Source organism: Nerophis ophidion, linkage group LG21 (assembly GCF_033978795.1).
Source record: "Nerophis ophidion isolate RoL-2023_Sa linkage group LG21, RoL_Noph_v1.0, whole genome shotgun sequence".
NCBI classification, from domain to species: Eukaryota; Metazoa; Chordata; class Actinopteri; order Syngnathiformes; family Syngnathidae; genus Nerophis; species Nerophis ophidion.
In genome coordinates, this window is record NC_084631.1 from 123,527 (window position 1) to 139,104 (window position 15,578).

Consider the following 15,578-nt stretch of genomic DNA (forward strand, 5'->3'; position numbering starts at 1 on the left):
CGTGAGCCCTGATTCCATGCACTCTGAATACGCACTGCTGATTGGCTCTTACCGCTTTGCCTGTAACCAATCAGATGGTTGTGTGGGTGGGACAATGCTGGGGGCTGCAGAGACATAGTGACAGAGACAGAGGCAGTACGAAGCGTACCAGCTTGTTAAGACTTTAGTGTAGCACAAAATGATAATATCAATACGTCTAATGAAGTCAAATACAAATAAGGCAACCAGAGAAGTATCCTACACTTCTCTTTTGTAAAGTAAATGTGAACATGCGATACGGGCATCTACATCAACTATATGATTTGCCTGAGAAGCCGGACAGGACAAAAAAACAAAAAATGTTTTGGTTTTTTTAAGACTTTAGTTTAGGCGGTGGGTAATGTGTTGATGTTGTTAAGGTGGCCTGGCAGTATAGCTCGGTTGGTAGCGCGGCCATGCCAGCAACTTGAGGGTTCCAGGTTCAATCCCAGCTTCTGCCATCTGAGCCATTGTGTCCTTGGGAAGGACACTTTACCCACCTGCTCCCAGTGCCACCCACATTGGTTTAAATGTACACTTCCACGTGATGTAGAACAGTAGTACCACATTTTAAACATACACACACATCTAAAGAATATAAAAATAAATATATTTGGTGGGCCAAACAAAATGACTCGGGGAAACAATGTTTGGTATGGGCCATATGACTTAAAATCTATATCTTAATAACAATATATGTCACGATATATCATTTGGTATATGATTGCTAATAAAAGAATTTCAAAATGGGTTACAAAAGCTCCTAATTTGGCAGCTGACATATGCAGTAACATATTGTGTCTTTTCTAATTGTATTAATTTGGCGAAACAATTATTATTAATGTACTTGTTTATTTACTGTTAATATCTGGTTGCTTTATTTGAGAAAATAATACTGGAAATGATGAAATATTTTACTGCATATTTCATCAACTAAATTAGGAGCCTGTGTAGCCTGTTTTAAAACGGTTCTATTAATAATTCTATAAGAAATAATATATGACAGAATCAATTTTAAACCATCAACCGTCTATCCATTGTAGAAAGTCCTGTTGTGCTGGTTTGTTTTTCCTTCCTGTGAATAATGTTGTAAAGAGCAGCGTGTTTGTGCGTCACTGAGATTTCAAGACAGTTCATACGATAACTTGTTTTTCCTAAGTGCATGTAAAAGTACTGAATGCATTGTGTGACTGAGCACAGATGGATGTTTCTAAAACGTGTTTGTCTTCTTGTGGCCTGCAGACGTCTGTGAAGAACATCTTCTCCCTGAGCAACAGAAGTGGAGCTTCAGGATGGAGCCACAGCCCTCCCACATTAAAAAGGAAAAGAAACACCCACTGATCCCCCATTTTAAAGCGGAAGAGGATGACCCACTGACCACTCACATCAAAGAGGAAGAGGAGGACTCATTGACCCCCAATTTTGAAAAGGAAGAGGAGAAGCCACTAATAACCCATTTTAAAGAGGAAGAGGAGGACCTACTGACCCCTTACTTTAAAGAGGAAGAGGAGGACCAAGAGCCGCCGCACATTAAAGCGGAAGAGGATGACCCACTGACCATTCACATCAAAGAGGAAGAGGAGGACTCATTGACCCCCAATTTTAAAAAGGAAGAGGAGAAGCCACTAATAACCCATTTTAAAGAGGAAGAGGAGGACCAAGAGCCGCCGCACATTAAAGAGGAAGAGGAGGAAGAGGGCATCAGTCAGCCTAAATGGTTGGAGGAGTTCCCAGTGACTGGTGTCCCTGTGAAGAGTGAAGATGATGAGGTGAAAGGTGAAAGTGAGGAGAGGGGAGGGGGGGAGCCTCCAAGCAGCAGCTCAACACAACACATGACAACAGAAGCTGATGGAGACCACTGTGGAGGATCACAAGCAGACAAGCTCTTAGCTCCACTATCAGATAGTGAGGACACAACGTCACACTCTCCTGACACTGATGATGAAGACTCTAAAGATGATAAGACATGTCACACTGACAACACTCACTTCACATCTTCTCTCTGTCACAAAACTTTTAAATACCATTGTCGTCTGAAATCACACATGAGAACACACACTGGAGAAAAAACTTTTATCTGTTCACTCTGTGGTAAAGGTTTTGCACAAAGTATCAATTTGAAAGTACACATGAGAACACACACTTGTGAAAAACGTTTTTCCTGTTCAACCTGTGGTAAAGGTTTTACACAAAGTCAGAGTTTGAAAATACATATTAGAACACACACTAGAGAAAAACCTTTTTCTTGTTCACTCTGTAGTAAAGGTTTTACACAAAGTATCAATTTGAAGGTACACATGAGAACACACACCAGTGAAAAACCTTTTTCCTGTTCAATCTGTGGTAAAGGTTTTAGAGAAAGTCAACATTTGAAAAGACACATGAGAACACACACTGGTGAAAAACCTTTTTCATGTTCAAACTGCGGTAAACATTTTACTCAGAGGCCAGATTTGAAAGTACACATGAGAACACACACTGGAGAAAAACCTTTTTCATGTTCAATCTGCGGTAAAGATTTTACTCGAAGGGAAAATTTCAAAAAGCACATGAGAATACACACTGGAGAAAAACCTTTTCCTGTTCAATCTGCAGTAAATATTTTGCGCAACGGCACTATTTGAAAGAACACGTGAGAACACACACTGGAGAAAAACCTTTTACATGTTCAGTATGTTGTAAAAGTTTTTTTCAAAGTCAGCATTTGAAAAGACACATGAGAAGACACCCAGGAGAGAAAGTGTTGAGTTGCAGTGTGTGTGGTGAAAGATTGTCTTCTAAGTACCAGTGTAAGAAACACAAGTGTGCTGGTGAGAACAGCAGCAGCAAATGAAACTGCAGGATTTGAAATAAACTGTCCAGACTTTAACTTTGACCTTCTAAAAACATCAGCACATAGTTTCTAAGATTTATAGATGAGATATTTTAGATTATTACCTTTTTTCAGTCAAGTACTACACATGACAAGTGTTTTTTAAAGTTGTTCATGATTTATCCCCCTTTTTTAGAATTCCTCAAACATTATCAATTTCAGAAAACATGGGAACGTTTGGAATGTTTGGGAAAAGTTAATTATGTACATCATCCCACAGAGCTTTACTGTACATCCATCCATTTGTTCTACCACTTGTCTCTTTCATTTTATATGTATAGCATTTAATCACATAGTTGTCCGCCAAAGGGTGTTGCGTTTTGGAGGAACTCCTTCTGTCAGAGTGCTGGTCACACTTCTTTTACTGCGGAAATCTACTCACAAAAACAATCCAAACAGTAGGAAACAAAAAACGATGGTGCGAAAAAGAGAAGACTAAATGTGCATTTTGGAAAAAATAACAAAAGCTACTTCTATATACAAAAATGAACTAAACTTGGTTTGGAGTTACAAGACGTGCACACTACAAAACAACACCAAGATGGATGGCACTGGGAATGGCCAAGGTAGCAAAATACTCAAAGCATGGAATCAACTGGCGTGGAGTGGAATCGCCGAGTGCCATCCAGCTGTCAAGGTGCTGCTTAAGTAGCACCAGGGTCAATTGGAAGCAGCTGTGCACGTCCCACAACTCCGCCCACAAAGGCAACACAGGAACTCTAGGAGGAAGGAGAAATGTAAGAACAAGGTCAACTGCACCAAAAGAGGAAAACTGACTGTTGGAGCCAAATTTCCTTATTTGCTTATATTGTTTTTATTTTGTTTTCTCTGATTGATTGCTGGCTTCAGTTCATGCTGAATTTCCCTTTCTGCAGATTGCTCCGCCCACTTCCTGTTGAGAACCAGGAAGTGTCGACAGGGATGGGACTGTTGCTATGGTGCGGTTGCCATGGTAGCCTCCTTTAATTGTGTTCAGCTGGGAACACTGGGGGGTGATTACATGGAGGACAAACAGTTTTGGAGCGTGTGGTGTGGTGTGTGGTCAGGTCCCACTGCTGTGACAATGTGCCATTCAAGCCAAGGTCAGCATACATAATGTTCTAGAACCTACTTTTCATTTCATTTTGATAGCTTGGAATAAAGGGATTGTCATATCCAAACACATTTCTACAGTACTGGACATTCAATCATCAAACTGGTCAACACAATATCAGTATCAGTATCAGTATCAGCCCAAAGGTAAGTGCTGTACAATGAGAATAAAATGCCTCGTAGCCGATTATGCAAATGTGATCAATTCATCTAGATGCTGTCCTGCCACAGTGAATAGGTTTCCCTGTGAAAGGGCAAAGTCCTTGCAGGGTCTTTTGTCCTAATGACTGTCTGGATAAAGGGAGGAGACTATAATATAGGAAAACAATTTATTTTTACAAATAAACTAGAATAAATAACACATTTTTACAGGAAGCTAAATTGGACAGAACACCTGCATCATCTTCTCAACAACACCCACATTCTTACAAACAACATATTTAAGAATGGTGGTGTTAAATACAAAGTGCATTCAGATACAAACAATTATTTTTGATGTTTACTCTATTAAAGGACATATATGTGCACATGTATGCACTGATTAAAATACTTTCACACAACAAAGTGTGAATACATGTTGTAAAGTGTGGGGTTGAGTTATAATTGATATAATACAATTAGGTATGGAAAATGCATTTTGTTTACTTGCCAACTATTCAAATTATATTTAATATACATATTTATATAATGTCATGTAATATGAATTCAACACTTCTTATGTTAACATATGAGTTTATTTGCTAACCAGTTCTACTTCTGAGTATTTATTTTATTTTGTTATTGAACAATTAAACACACATAAACAATGTTTAGACACATTAAGGTACTTTCAATACAATATGAGTGTCAGGCCTTGACATGGATTGAGTGTGCTCCTTCGACGCAGCGGGATTACAGGACGAGCCAGGCGTGAATTCAGGTACATGTTTTTATTTAAACACTCTAATCAAAAATCATCAAACTAAGGGCGCTCACAAAGAGGAAGAAACTTGGCTAAACAGTACAAACGTGAAACAAAAACACCTGCTCAAGGGCTTGAAAGAAAATGTAACTATAAACTTAAACAGCACAATGGCAAGACTAAAGACATGAAACAAAAGAGTGCACTGTGGCATAAATATATAAACTTACTCGGCATGGAACTGTGGACAGGGCGTAAAGGTTTGGACAGCATGGGTAGGGTGCGTGTGAGTGTGAAGATCCCAGGACGAAGACAAGAAAAAGAGTGACTTAAATAGCTGTGACTATTAGTGAGGCTGAGAACAGGGATGTGACAGGTGAAAACTCATGAGGTTGGCATGGAAACAAACAAAACCAGGAAGTGCAAAACGTGACTGATTGTCCAAAATCAAAAACATAACATGACAAAACAAAACATGATCCATAGGTGTGACAATGAGTCAATGTTTTTTCAATAGTTTACTCAGCAATATAAAAAAAAACATCACCATCCATCCATCCATCCATCTTCTTCCGCTTATCCGAGGTCGGGTCGCGGGGGCAACAGCCTAAGCAGGGAAACCCAGACTTCCCTCTCCCCAGCCACTTCGTCTAGCTCTTCCCGGGGGATCCCGAGGCGTTCCCAGGCCAGCCGGGAGACATAGTCTTCCCAACGTGTCCTGGGTCTTCCCCGTGGCCTCCTACCGGTTGGACGTGCCCTAAACACCTCCCTAGGGAGGCGTTCGGGTGGCATCCTGACCAGATGCCCGAACCACCTCATCTGGCTCCTCTCCATGTGGAGGAACAGCGGCTTTACTTTGAGTTCCTCCCGGATGGCAGAGCTTCTCACCCTATCTCTAAGGGAGAGACCCGCCACACGGCGGAGGAAACTCATTTGGGCCGCTTGTACCCGTGATCTTATCCTTTCGGTCATGACCCAAAGCTCATGACCATAGGTGAGGATGGGAACGTAGATCGACCGGTAAATTGAGAGCTTTGCCTTCCTGCTCAGCTCCTTCTTCACCACAACGGATCGGTACAACGTCCGCATTACTGAAGACGCCGCACCGATCCGCCTGTCGATCTCACGATCCACTCTTCCCTCACTCGTGAACAAGACTCCTAGGTACTTGAACTCCTCCACTTGGGGCAGGGTCTCCTCCCCAACCCGGGGATGGAACTCCACCCTTTTCCAGGCGAGAACCATGGACTCGGACTTGGAGGTGCTGATTCTCATTCCGGTCACTTCACACTCGGCTGCAAACCGATCCAGTGAGAGCTGAAGATCCCGGATCGCCACAATAACACAGTCCGATACCCCATACTCTCTGAGCACTCCCCACAGGACTTCCCGAGGGACACGGTCCAATGCCTTCTCCAAGTCCACAAAGCACATGTAGACTGGTTGGGCAAACTCCCATGCACCCTCAAGAACCCTGCCGAGAGTATAGAGCTGGTCCACAGTTCCACGACCAGGACGAAAACCACACTGTTCCTCCTGAATCCGAGGTTCGACTATCCGGCGTAGCCTCCTCTCCAGTACACCTGAATAAACCTTACCGGGAAGGCTGAGGAGTGTGACCCCACGATAGTTGGAACACACCCTCCGGTCCCCCTTCGTAAAGAGAGGAACCACCACCCCGGTCTGCCAATCCAGAGGTACCGCCCCCGATGTCCACATGATGCTGCAGAGTCTTGTCAACCCAGACAGCCCCACAGCATCCAGAGCCTTAAGGAACTCCGGGCGGGTCTCATCCACCCCTGGGGCCTTGCCACCGAGGAGCTTTTTAACTACCTAAGGGACCTCAGCCCCAGAAATATGAGAGTCCACCACAGATTCCCCAGGCACTGCTTCCTCATAGGAAGACGTGTTGGTGGGATTGAGGAGGTCTTCGAAGTATTCCTTCCACCTATCCACAACATCCGCAGTTGAGGTCAGCAGAACACCATCCGCACCATACACGGTGTTGACAGTGCACTGCTTCCCCTTCCTGAGGCGGCGGACAGTGGTCCAGAATCGCTTCGAAGCCGTCCGGAAGTCGTTTTCCATGGCTTCCCCGAACTCCTCCCATGTCCGAGTTTTTGCCTCCGCTTCCGCTGAAGCTGCACACCGCTTGGCCTGTCGGTACTTGTCCACTGCCTCCGGAGTCCTATGAGCCAAAAGGACCCGATAGGACTCCTTCTTCAGCTTGAGGGCATCCCTCACCGCTGGTGTCCACCAAGGGGTTTTAGGATTACCGCCACGACAGGCACCAACAACCTTGCAGCCACAGCTCCGATCTGCCCCCTCGACAATTGAGGTGCGGAACATGGTCCACTCGGACTCAATGTCCAGCACCTCCCTCGTGACATGTTCAAAGTTCTTCCGGAGGTGGGAAGACTCTGCCAGACGTTCCCAGCAGACCCTCACAATGCGTTTGGGTCTGCCAGGTCTGTCCGGCATCCTCCCCCACCATCGCAGCCAACTCACCACCAGGTGGTGATCGGTAGAAAGCTCCGCCCCTCTCTTCACCCGAGTGTCCAAAACATATTATTGTACATGTTATACTGTACAATTGAATAAATCAGAAACTGATGACATAGTGCTGTATTTTACTTCTTTATCTTTTTTTCAACCAAAAATGCTTTGCTCTGATTTACTTGAATTAAAAAAATGTTCCCAGGGGGTACATCACTGAAAAAAGGTTGAGAACCACTGTTGTAGTAATTTGCTCCCTGGCCCCCAAAGTCCTAGTGGCAGGTGCTAACCACCGACAGGCAATCAGCCTAATTCTTACCTGTATGATAAGGCTATGGAACGCCTCTACCTTGGAAGTCTGGTGTTTACTCGACAGCATGGCGATATCTTTCAGCAGGGACTTGTTGTTGACAACCTCCTCCAGTTTCACTGCTGAGCGTGAGACTAAACATACATTTAAAATAGAACAATGTTTATACAAAATGTTCCAGTCAACTTGAAAACTGGTTATCTATTCACAAGTTTATCTGAATTTTTTGACTTTCAAAAGATCCATCCATCCATTTTGCTACCGCTTATTCCCTTTGGGTTTGCGGGGGGAGCTGGTGCCTACCTCAGCTACAATCGGGCGGAAGGCGGCGTACAACCTGTACAAGTCGCCACCTCAACGCAGGGCACTTTCAAAAGATGTGCAGTAAAATATTGCTATTCCCTCACTGCTTTCAGGCAACTTATTTGCCTACTTACTTGGTTTGAGACATTTCTTTTGCATACTTCTACCGTGCAGTTGTCCAAGAGCACACATTGGGAAGAGGTGGCCATGGTCCTTGTGGATGTTCTGAATGTGTCTCTCCACAGACTTCCACTAGGCAACCAGAAGTTCCCCCTCTCCAGGCGGTGTAGACGCTGCACTCCCATGCTGTTCAGCACTTGCAATACCTTGCCAGAAGATCCGCCAGCCAAGAGAATGCCAGCAGATAGCAGGATGTTGCCCGCGGCATAAGGGCCAATGTTTGGCTGGCTGCTCCACCTACTCCTCCGGTCACATGATGTACATTGTATGGTCATGATCAGCTGTGTACCGTTCCAATCCCAAGAAGGGCTTATGTCCTGGCTGCCACAGGCTGGACAGTGACACCACTTGACGAGACTCTGGAGGCACGACTCAAAGATGATGTACTTCGGTACCTTGTGGGCGCCCTCTTCCCGCATCTTGGGAGTACGTGTGGGATCTGGCGGCCCGTCAGATTGACACGGATCCGACGTCGATGACCCACTCGGCACGTAGCTGACATCGGAAGAACCACTATCAGAAGGACTTGATGCTGGTCCTTCATCAAACAATGCGGGAGGTGGTCGTAGCTTGGCTTGCATTCCAGACACACCTGGAGATGCTATGTTGGGCTGCATCTCGGGGCTGCTGCACTTGACGATGGGACTTCACTAACCCTGGCTGGCCCAGCTCTAACCCTCTCGAGGATCTCTGGGGTCACCTGCTGTCCTAGCAATAAAATAAAACACAAGCTGTTTTATATAATCTGTTAAATTTGAACTAGGATCACATACTAATTATTATCTTTGAATCCACTGCTTTCCACCAACAACTTTCTTCTTCGTAGTCTCCATTATTAATTGAACAAGTTGCAAAAGATTCAGCAACACAGATGTCCAAAATACTCTGTAATTACGCGTTGAACAGAGACGACTATTAGCCGTGTGTGGACGTGAGCCAAGATGTCCCCAACAATTTGTGACGTCACGCGCACGCGTAATCATAAACGTCATCATTCCGCCACGTTTTAACTCCGCGGGAAATTTAAAATTGCAATTTAGTAAACTAAAAAGGCCGTATTGGCATGTGTTGCAATGTTAATATTTCATCATTGATATATAAACTATCAGACTGTGTGGTCGGTAGTAGTGGCTTTCAGTAGGCCTTTAAAGATGTTCTGTGAAAAACTCGAACAAAATAATGCACAATGAAGAAAAACAATTAATGTGCTCAGTTTGTAATAAAATATTTTCTGTGAAAAACTTGATAAACAAAAGTATGCGGATTGGAGAATAAACATTCAAAAGCTCAGTTTGTAAACAAGGATTCTCTGCGAATAATCTATTGATAACAGATTAAAAAAATACACACAGAAGTAAAAACATTATTGTGCTCAGTTTGTAATAAAATAGTCTTTGTGAAAAAACTTGATGAACAAAATAATGCACACTGAAGAAAAAACATTAATGTACTCAGTTTGTGATAAAAGATGCTCTGTAAAAAAAAGTGCTAACAAACAAAAGAATGCACACTCGGGAAAAACCATTAATGTACTCAGTTTGTGAAAAAGGATTCTGCGTGAAGAAACTTTTGATAACAGACAAAATAATACAAACTAAAGAAAAACCATTAAAGTGCTCGGTTTGTAATAAAAGATGCTCTGGAAAAAAACATAAGCAAAATAATGTACACTGGAGAAACACTCGTGCTCAATTTGTAAAAAAAAGGATTATCTGTGAAGAAACTATTGATAACAAATAAAACAAATTACACACTGGGTAAAACCATAAATGTGCTTAGTTTGTAATAAAAATATTATCTGTGAAGAAACGTATGATAACAGACAAAAAATTACACAAAGTAGAAAAACCATTAATGTGCTCAGTTTGTAATAAAAGACTCTGTGAATAAAATTTTGCTAACAAACAAAATAATACACACTGGAGAAAAACATTAATGTGCTCAGTTTGTAATCAAATATTATCTGTGAAGAAAGTCTTGATAACAGAAAAAATAATGCACACTGAAGAAAAACCATTAATGTGCTCAGTTTGTTACATAGATGCTGTGTAAACAAAACTTGATAAACAAACAGATTCACACAGGAGAAAAACACATTAATGAGCTCAGTTTGTAATACAAGATTCTGTGTTGAAGACTCTAAGATTCTATGCACACATGGAGACAAACCATTAATGTGCTCAGTTTGTAATACAAGATTCTGTGTTGAAGACTTTAAGATTCTATGCACACATGGAGACAAACCATTAATGTGCTCAGTTTGTGAAAAAAAAAAAAAAAAAGATGCTCTAAGAAAAGCTTGATAAACAAAAGAATGCACACTGGAAAATCAAGTGCTCAGTTTGTAAACAAAGATTCTCTGTGAAGAATCTATTAATAACAGATTAGAGAAATTCTAAAGGAATCATAATTAAAGGGAGAGAGTATAAATTGGCCAGATGTGGATGACATTTTAGTCTTCCTCTGGCACCCAACATCCATCCATCCATTTTCTACCGCTTATTCCCTATTGGGGTCGCGGGGGGCGCTGGCGCCTATCTCAGCTACAATCGGGCGGAAGGCGGGGTACACCCTGGACAAGTCGCCACCTCATCACAGTGGCACCCAACATACTCTCTTCCTAAATGAATGCACTCATTTGAACGGTAGGGTCTATTATCAGGACATAAAATCAACATCGGTAAAACTCAACTCCTCTCGTATAATTATAACCCAGAAGCAGTGAAATTATGTACAAAAATCACACACAAAGGAATATTTTCTTATATTGTTTTTTTAATCTCTATAGTTCAAGTTTTACTTAGCTATTGTCTCCATCCAAAATGGATGGAGACAATATATATATATATATATATATATATATATATATATATATATATATATATATATTTATACCCCCTGATATGTCTTTTAAATACCTGGGCCTCATTTTATCAAAATATATAACAACATTATCAGTATAAAATTATCTACCCATACATAAGAAAATAAAAGATGACATAGCACGATGGAACTTAATTCCTTTTTTTCGCCTTAGCTGTAGAATTGATTGTATTAAAAGGAATGCACTTCCAAGACTGCTGTACCGATTTCAAACTCTGCCAATAGAGATCAACAAAAAATAATTCACCTTCATGTAGTGTAATGAAAGATTAAAAAATGCTCAGTTTTGAAACTATTAAAGGGGAACATTATCAGCAGACCTATGTAAGCGTCAATATATACCTTGATGGTGCAGAAAAAAGACCACATTTTTTTTAACCGATTTCCGAACTCTAAATGGGTAAATTTTGGCGAATTAAACGCCTTTTTGTTTATTGCGCTGGAGGCGATGACGTCAGAATGTGACGTCGCCGAGGTAACACAGCCACCATTTTCATTTTCAACACATTACAAAGACCAGGTCTTAGCTCTGTTATTTTCCGTTTTTTCGACTATTTTTTGGAACCTTGGAGACATCATGCCTCGTGGGTGTGTTGTCGGAGGGTGTAACAACACTAACAGGGAGGGACTCAAGTTGCACCACTGGCCCGAAGATGCCAAAGTGTCTGCCGCCAGACCCCCATTGAATGTGCCAGAGTGTCTCCACATTTTACCGGCGATGACAGACATGGCACAGAGATGTATGGATAACCTGCAGATGCATTTGAAACGATAGTCAACGAAATCACAAAGGTGAGTTTTGTTGATGTTGTTGACATATGTGCTAATCAGACATATTTGGTCGCGGCATGACTGCCAGCTAATCGATGCTAACATGCTATTTACTGGCGGTTGTAAAGCAGACATGGCACAGAGATGTATGGATAACCTGCAAATGCATTTGCAACGATAAAGTCAACGAAATCATAAAGGTGAGTTTTGTTGATGTTGACTGCCAGCTAATCGATGCTAACATGCTATGCTAATCGATGCTAACATGCTATTTACCGGCGGTGTTAAAGCAGACATGGCACAGAGATGTATGGATAACCTGTAGATGCATTTGCAACTATATTACGTTTCCTTCCACCCACATTTTATGCGAAAAAAACACTTACCAATCGACGGATTTAAGTTGCTCCTGTGTCACAAGATGCGAAAGTCCTGATCGTTTGGTCCGCACATTTTACCGGCGATGCTAACGCAGCTACTCGGCCATGCTATGGCTATGAATAGCGTCAATAGCTATTCGCTCAATAGCTTCAGTTTCTTCTTCAATACTTTCATACTCCAACCATCTGTTTCAATACATGCGTAATCTGTTGAATCGCTTAAATCGCTGAAATCCGAGTCTGAATCCGAGCTAATGTCGCTATATCTTGCTGTGGTATTCCCATTGTTTGTTTACATTGGCAGCACTGTATGACATCACAGGGAAATGGATAGTGGTTTCGAAGATAGCGAAAATAAGGCAATTTAAAGCTTTATTTAGGGATATTCCGAGACCGGTAAAATTTTGAGTAAAACTTCAAAATATATAACAAGCCCCTGGGAACTGATTTTTATTGTTTTAACCCTTTTGAAATTGTGATAATGTTCCCCTTTAAAAGGACACATTTAAAAAAAAAAAACAAGACTTCTATCGATATCTGCAGTTGCATCATTTTGTTAATATGAAGGTGAAACATGTAACAAAGACAAGCATTTGTTTCATTGAACTATTTACAAAAGTTTACAATTCAGAAACTATTGATAGAAGTGTTTCATGCTTGTATAAGAAATCATATTTAACTTCATATGTTAAAACAAAATGGGAGAAGGAAGGAGGGATAACTACATCTGAGGAAGAATGGACAATAAAATGGAGATATCAATGGACTTGTAGCAGCTCACCCAAGTGGAGAGTTTGGCTGGGAAAGTTTTATTCCACCTTCTCAGAAGTCTCAGTATGATAACAACTCCCCTGCCTGTTGGACAAATTGTGGGAATCTAAAGGCAAACCACTAGCATGTTTTCTGGGACTGCTCTGCCATAAAGGACTATTGGAAAGAGATACACCAAGCTCTACAGGATATTTTCAAATCACCCCTTGAAAGTGACATTCTGTTTTTCACACATCGCACCTCAGGATTGGCTGAAAAAAGAGAAATACTTCATGAATATCCTACTAGTGGTTTGTAAAAAGAGCATTACCAGGAAATGGATATTACAGGAGAGCCCAACTTTGAAGAAATGGATGGAAAATCACAATGGACATTTATAAAACACAGAAGATAACAGCTTTTATTATTTATAAACTAGAGATATTTACTTCATACTGGGAATACTGGGTTGATTATGTCACGCCACATAAGACTAATTTTATGTTTTTCTAATTAGTGATTAAACTGTTTTAGAAAAAAAAAGATTACTCCCTATATGTATATAGTTTTATCTGTTTATATTATTTGTTATTAATATTATTATTACTTTGTTTTTTTGCTGTCTTTCTTTTTTTGTGGCGGAGGGGTGCAGGTGTCATCGTTGGGAAATAAACAAAAAATAATATTTTGATCTTTCGGGCAGACAATAGATGTATGATGTATGCACATATGATGTAATGGATAACAATGTCAGCTGATGGATGTCCATGAAAAAACAATAATAATAATAATTTGTAAGTAAAAAATACATTTAAATGAAATAAGAGTAGTTGTAGTAGTGACTTCTGTCATGCGGACTGTAGTCTCCACATGAGAGAGAAGTGAGAAGAAGATTGTGTGAATCCTGCCTTCCAGTCCCAGTGTGCTGACATGACACTAGATTGCTTCTCCCTCATTATCCAGCCTGTCAATCTTGGCTCAGCTCATTTCTGACACTCCATTTGTCACATCTGGCAAATTTTGTTCACATTTTGTTCGTGTTTTCCGCTGTTTAATGTTTGAATTCCTGTCCTGTGCTTTTATTTTGGTGGCTCTCCCAGTTTTGTTGGTGTTTTCCCGTGGCAGCTTCACTTCTGTCCCCGAGCATTTCCCCTCACCTTTTTTCTGTTTGCAATCAAGACTATTTCAATTGATCCTCTTGCTACCTTTGTTGTCCGGACATTATTCTTTGTTCACGGGTGACTATCCTTTTTGATGTCAAGCTCGAGTACGCACATATTTTGTGGACGCCGTCTGCTCCACATTTCCTGTGAGTGTTTTGCTGGGTTTCAGCGGTTTGTTTTGTTGTCTTCACAGTTCCCTGTTGCTCTCGGTTTTTGTTCGTTTATCAAAAACATCCATTTTTTTTACGGCATGGTGCCACCTGGTTCATCTGCATCTTAAGAAATCATTCCCAATTTCCGATTTTTGGTGAATTATTGTGAAATTTCCACTGTCATGTTACTCTTTAAGGCTTCACGGTGGAAGAGGGGTTAGTGTGTCTGCCTCACAATATGAAGGTCCTGAGTAGTCAGGATTCAATCCCGGGCTCAGGATCTTTCTGTGGGGAGTTTGCATGTTCTCCCCGTGAATGTGTGGGTTCCCTCTGGGTACTCCGGCTTCCTCCCACCTCCAAAGACATGCACCTGGGGATAGGCCCCTCCCACCTCCAAAGACATGCACCTGGGGATAGGCCCCTCCCACCTCCAAAGACATGCACCTGGGGATAGGCCCCTCCCACCTCCAAAGACATGCACCTGGGGATAGGTTGATTGGCAACACTAAATGGTCCCTACTGTGTGAATGTGAGTGTGAATGTTGTCTGTCTATCTGTGTTGGCCCTGCGATGAGGTGGCGACTTGTCCAGGGTGTACAACGCCTTCCGCCCGATTGTAGCTGAGGTAGGCAGCAGCGCCCCCGCGACCCCAAAGGGGAATAAGCGGTAGAAAATGGATGGATGTTACTCTTTATAGTTAACTAATTAGAAAATTAAAAAAATATTTACCGAGTCAGCTGCTAGTTCACATTTTGTGGAGTCATTTTGCTACCTGTCAAGGAGGGAATTTGTTCTTAAATATCTATAAATAATCCTTAATATTGCCAGCCATAGTGATTAATTTATTAATGAAAAGAACATTAAAACTTGAATCCGACAAAAAAGTAAAGACAAATGCTGTCTTCCTCGCTGATAAAACATGATAAAAACATGCAACTGCTAGCCCCCACTTCTCACAATGTGGCGAGGTGGAATACTACAAGAGGCACTCTAATATGGTACTTAAATCTCTATTTTTAGACTTATTATCGAGGAATATTGAGGTCACACTTATATTAAAAAAAGTAATGTTAAAGTTTCATCCAGTATTCTGATGATGATGATGATGATGATGATGATGACGATGACGATGACGATGACGATGAATCTGTGTCCGAACTTAGGGTCCAAATTTTTTTAACAATGTTATTAATTCATACTTTTAATTGGAAAATAACATCAATAAAGTGCAATGGAGAAAATGTGTTGGAAAAAAAAATAAGAAATAAGATGACCTCTCTTTAACAATGGGAAAATAGAATAAAAAT